Source organism: Tupaia chinensis, unplaced genomic scaffold, assembly GCF_000334495.1.
Source record: "Tupaia chinensis unplaced genomic scaffold, TupChi_1.0 Scaffold000077_1, whole genome shotgun sequence".
Taxonomy (NCBI): domain Eukaryota; kingdom Metazoa; phylum Chordata; class Mammalia; order Scandentia; family Tupaiidae; genus Tupaia; species Tupaia belangeri.
Genome location: NW_006159538.1, coordinates 496,769 through 502,566, shown reverse-complemented (window position 1 = coordinate 502,566; position 5,798 = coordinate 496,769). Strand labels below are relative to the sequence as shown.

General features: G+C 40.5%; 1 protein-coding gene across 1 annotated transcript in view; it reads right to left on the bottom strand.

Annotated features, from left to right (window-relative positions):
• The window catches only part of HPS5 (HPS5 biogenesis of lysosomal organelles complex 2 subunit 2), a gene marked incomplete in the record, with an annotated part of 51,114 nt that extends 45,323 nt beyond the window's left edge, over positions 1-5,791 (bottom strand). The window contains 1 exon segment of the mRNA XM_014584557.2: positions 5,371-5,791.
• Between the last annotated feature and the right edge of the window lie 7 nt (positions 5,792-5,798).

The window sequence follows — 5,798 nt, the reverse complement described above, 5'->3', positions numbered from 1 at the left end:
GAGATAGGGAATCAAGGATGGGAAAAAAGGCAAAATATACAGAAAACAAGAAATGGAAAATTATGTGTTGACAATAACACATATGTTGATTTGCTTGATTGAGCCAATATACAGTGTACTGTGAATGTAAAAATCTCATTTTGTATGCTATAATGATGTACAGTGAATGAATGTAAATAAATAAATAAAAATAAATATAAAAAATGAATAAACAATAATAACAGAGACTAGCCAGGAATGAATAATGATAAGAACAGAAGGTAGTGGGGCTGGCCACATGGCCAACCACAATTCAAGTACCAGACCTGGCAGCTTGCTTTCTCACTTTCCCTCTCTTTCTCACTCTGTCCCTCTCAGGTCAAATTAAAATAAAGAAGGAAAGGAAGAAAGAAAGAAAGTTAAATAAAGTAATTCTTTAAAAAAAAAAAAAAAAATACAAGGTAGCTAGACCAGCAGGTGGCATGGTGGGTAAAGCACTGGACTCCTACATGGCTGACCCTGATTTGAGTCCTGAATCTGGTAGCTTGCTTTCTCACTTTCTCCCTCTCCTTCTTCCTTTTTCTCTCTCTGGTGAGCACACATGCCCTATAGCAAATTTAAAAAAAATTTTTTTTTTTTTTTTTAAGCCACCGGGTCCGGGACAGGAACCGCGGTCGACTACGTGGGAGTGCAGCGACATAGCCATTACGCTAACTGCTGGTTCCCTACAAATTTAAAATAATTTTAAAAAAATAAAAAGAATACAAGGTAGCAAATGCCAAATACCCGAGGACTCCATAAACTAACATAATAGCGATTACTAATTAAACTATTCTCAGAGTGCACATTTTTGTCAAATAGCACCAATTTCCAAAAAAAGGAAACTTAAGAAAATCCTACCCAATAATTTTAGCTTTCTTAATCCATTGCCACCTGCCAAATTAAGAATAAAATGCAAAGTAATACCACAGACAAACTCAAAAATAATAGTTTATACTTGTTTCTAATTGTTCATTCTTTGAAGTTTTGTGTTGACTTTTTCTGCGAAAAACACGCATTTATTCATTTACTCAACATGTATGTTCTGAGTACCACCTATATGCCAGGTATTGTTCTAGGTCCGGGAGAGAAGTGGACCAAAGTCCTAACCCTTGTCAAGTATGTTTTCTAATAGCAAAAAATATAAATGTGTACAATTTTTTTATTACATACACATAACACAATCTTCTTCTCTACCAGTTGAACCCTGTTCTTAATATAATGTGCCCTCTGCAAGAGATAAAGTAATGTGTTAGAGCTCAGAAGACAAGGGATCACATTGAGTAAATGGAACCACAGAAACCTTCCTAAGGGAAGAGAACTGGTGTGAAATAAAATAAAATGCTACATCATTAAACTGGAACTTTAAGAAAACTAGTAAGTCTGGCTGGAGATTCAGACTGTTAATTCCTCCATGTCTGCCTGCATAATAAACAGTTCTCCTTAAAAAAAAGGAAAAGAAAAAGAAAAGAAAAACTAGTAAGTCTTAAAATTGACCAATTTTTCCTGAAAATAAGAGATTTTTAGTCTAAGTTAGAGCTCTGAGAAAATAAAACATGTTTATCTTGGGGCTCCCTTAGGAATGTAAATGGCTCAGGATGCTATGAGAACTCACTGGACTCTTTGTTTTATGGACTTCCTTATTAACCAAATCCTTTGCTCTTTTACCTTCCAGGCTTCCTCTGTACTTGGCTTGAGATCTGACCAATCACTGCTGTGATTGCAGGATTCCTTGTTACTCCCCATTCCCATTTGCAATTTTTCGTCTTAAAATCACCCTGAAATCTGTTAAGATCTTGCCATACATTATCAGGGGCAACTTGGAGATTGTCCTAATCCTGGCCAAAATAAAATCTTTACTTGCTTTGCCTCAGTCTTCTTTTATAGGTTGACAGGTTCTTTATATTAGTCCACTTTTGTCTTTCGCTCTTGTTTCATTCCATAAATTTGTGACTCCATGATTTAATACAGGCTCTTTGTTGAATCTTCTCCCATCTTAAAAACCCTGCCTTTCTGCAAAGCTGAGTTTAAATATTACCTCTGTAAATTGTCAAGGCTCCAACATAGTCTATTCAGCAGGCATCCTAGGATACAACTACTGGAGAAAGTCTTTTCACCCGGAATGCCATCCTATAAAACTGGTACAGACATGGGAACTAGCAGTTAGAGTAATGGCTATGTCGCTGGACTCCCACATAGTCGACCGCGGTTTGCGTCCCGGACCTGGTGGCTTAAAACTCACGCCGGGTGCATGTGCGTGCGTGCCCAAGATCCCAAGAGGAGAACGGAGGAGAAGAGATTGCGGCGTGACCATCCCCCCTGGGGGGTGATTTCTCACTTTCTGTCTCTCTGTCTCTGTCTGTCTGTCTGGCGAGCGCACGCGCCCTATAGTGAAAATCTCTCAAAAAAAAAAAAAAAAACAAAACTGGTACAGACAGCTATTCACCAGATGAACAAATACCAATATAGGGATACAAGATACCTGAAAAAACAAGCTAGCATGACACTCTCAAAGCAATGCAATAATACTGCAGCAACATACCCTACCATGAAGGAAATCTGTGAAATGTCTAAAAAGGAATTGAACATTTTTTGAGAGGTTTTTGCTATAAGGTGTGTGCGCTCACCGGAAAGATAGAGACAGAGAGACAGAAAGCTAGAAATTATCCCCCGGGGGTGGGGGGGTGGCCACACCGCAATCCCTTCTCCTCCATTCTCTTCTTGGGATCTTGGGCATTCATGCACACGCACCCAGTGTGAGTTTAAGCCACTAGGTCCAGGACTCAAACTGCAGTCGACTACATGGGAGACCAGCGATATAGCCATTACACCAACTGCTGGTCCTCCGGAATTCTATATTTTTATTATAAGGAAACTCAATGAGATACAAGAGAGTAGTGACAGGCAATTCAACGAATTAATGAAATCATTATGTGATCTGAAAGATTCAGTCCACAAAGTAGCAAAGGTCATTAAAAAGGACCAAGAAGAAATCTTGGAGCAGAAGGAGCCAAAAAAAGAAATACCACATACAATCCAAGTTTTAACAATGGACTTTATCAAGCAGAGGAAAGAATTTCCAAACTTGAAGACAAGTCATTTGAAATAATCAAGTCAGAGAGGAAAAACAGAAAAAAAGAATAAAAAAGAATGAACACTTCAAGAGCTTTAATGATAGACTTTTTCAAGCAGAGGAAAGAATTTCCAAACTTGAAGACAAGTTATTTGAAATAATCCAGTCAGAGAGAAAAACAGGGAAAAAAAAATGGGACATATGGGACAGTATTAAACAAACAAATATTCACATTATGGGAGTTCTAGAAGGAGAAGAGACAGGAAAAGACATAGAAAAGTTATTTCATGAAATAATAGATGAAAACTTCACAAGTCTTGGGAGAGAGATGCACATCCAGATTCAGGAAGCTCAAAGGTCCCCAAAAAGATTGAACCCAAAAAGACCCTCTCCAAGGCACATTATAGCAAAACTGTCAAAATGTAAAGACAAGGAGAGAATTCTAAAAAGCAGCAAAAGAAAAGGGACAAGTTACATAGTAGAGAATCTCCATTAGACTCACAGCAGATTTCTCAGTAGAGACCTTACAAGCTAGAAGAGAATGGCATGATAAATTCAAAGTATTGAAAGAAAAAACTGCCAGCCAAGAATACTTTATCCGGCAAAGCTGTCGTTCAGAAGTGAAGGAAAAATAGTCTTTCCCGGGGACCAGCAGGTGGTGTGGTGGTTAAGGTGCTGGACACTCCCATGTGATCAACCATGGTTTGAGTCCCAGACTTGGTGGCATGCTTTCTCACTTTCTCTCTCTGGTCAAATTAAAATAAACGAATGAATAAATAAAATTTAAATAAATAAATTAAGTCTTTCCCAGACAAGCAAAACCTGAGGGAATTTGTCTCCATGAGACCAGCTTTGCAAGAAATGCTTAAGGGAGTGCTACATCTGGAAGCAAAAGGATAACTACCATCATAAATGAAGCATGTGAAAGTATAAAACCACTGGGAATATACACAAGTGAGAAAGAAAATCCTTAACTCTAGAGAAAAATCATCAAATCACAAATATAAACATGAAGGAATAAGTGAAATACAAAATTAGAAAATATGAAATGATAGGAGAAAATCCTCATCAGTTGAATGTAAATAGGTTAGATACATACTCACGGAATAGATTTTTTTTAAAAAGACAAACTGTATACTTTATAAAAATCTTACTTGAGTAGTAATGACTTATTGACAGAAAGTAAAAGAATGAAAAGTGTTTTATGAAAATGGAAACCAAAAGTAAACGGGATTTGTTATGTCAGATAAAATAGACTTTTAAATTAAAAAATTATAATAAGGGAACTGGACTCATAGTCTCATGGTTAAAGAAGTCAGGTTTCATATAGCTGACTGATTTAAATCCTGACCCTACTGGCTTGACAAACATTCCAGGCTTGTGTGCACCAAATTGTGACAGGACGTCAAAATGGAGTGATCATGCCCCATTGGAGGAGGTATGCTCTCTGGTAAGCACATCCTCCCCCACTGTCTCTTTCAGAGATAAAGTCATTATATGATGATACAAGAATCAATTTAGCAAGATGAAAAAAAAGGCAATGAAACAATGTCTTGGAGTTGGCTTGCCCAAGGTTCAGAGAGTTCATAAGAGACAAAAGTATTACAATCCAGGTTCCCACAATTTAATCATCTTTCCATTTCCCTGAATTACTTAATGGTACGTTGAAAAATAATACACGGTGTTTGCTACTTATACATCAACTGCAGATCACGGCGTCCACTTTTGCCCTACTAGGTGCGTGGGAGGAGGAAGGCGAAAGAAATTAGAGAACAAAAAGTAAAGAAATGATGCAAAAAGGAAGTAGATCTCCCTTCCACAGTGGGCTCTTTCTAATCCAAGAAATAATGATCAGAGTACAACTCCGCCTCTGACCAACGCGACTTGCTCATTCACGCATTCATTCATTCAATATTTGAGTGCCTACAACGTTTCAGGCCCCGTACACACAATGGAGACACCAGAAAGGACAAAATACAGTCTCTGCCCACAAGAAGCCCCTCTCCTAGCGGAACTACCTTTTTAACAGTGTTTTAACTTTTTACACTGTATTCAGATGTCTTAAAAAGAGGCGCACCGGTAACTTAGGTTTTCAAAGCCAGACTCCTAGATCAGCAGCCTGGAGGTCCCAGTCCGGTTCCGCTACATCCAGGGCAGCCGCTCTCAATTCTCAGCTGGTCCAACACTCTCTCTCTCTGGGTTCTGCCCCGGCCACTCACCATGCACTAAGATCGGAATCTAAACTTCAGTCTTTCCTCCCACCCCGCCCCTCCGCTTACGTCATCCAGGGGCGCCGGGGACGCAGGGACGTTGTTAACGGCACTTCCTTGTCACGTGACAGCTTATGCTCCTCCTCGTGCGTGGTCCCTCCCCCTCCGGCCGCCGTCGCAATTACGCTCTCTACGGCCTGCAGTTGGCGTGGTGCTGCTGGCCGAAGACACGACGCCGACAGGGATCGGAGAAGTTTTAGGCCTAACGGGTGGGCCTTCCAGGATCCCGGGACTCTCCACCGCTGGAGGCCAGAGAGAAGAAACGAAACAGGCGGGAACTGGTGAGGAGGGAGGGAGCTAGCGGAAGGTGTCATGGCGGCCGCGCTCTGGGGTCCCGTGCCCGGTGCGCCCGCCTTTGTACATCCGGTCACGTGCCCTCAGCGTTCTCGCAGCCAGCGATGGAGGCGAGACCCCCCAGTAACAGAGGCGGGGGCGGA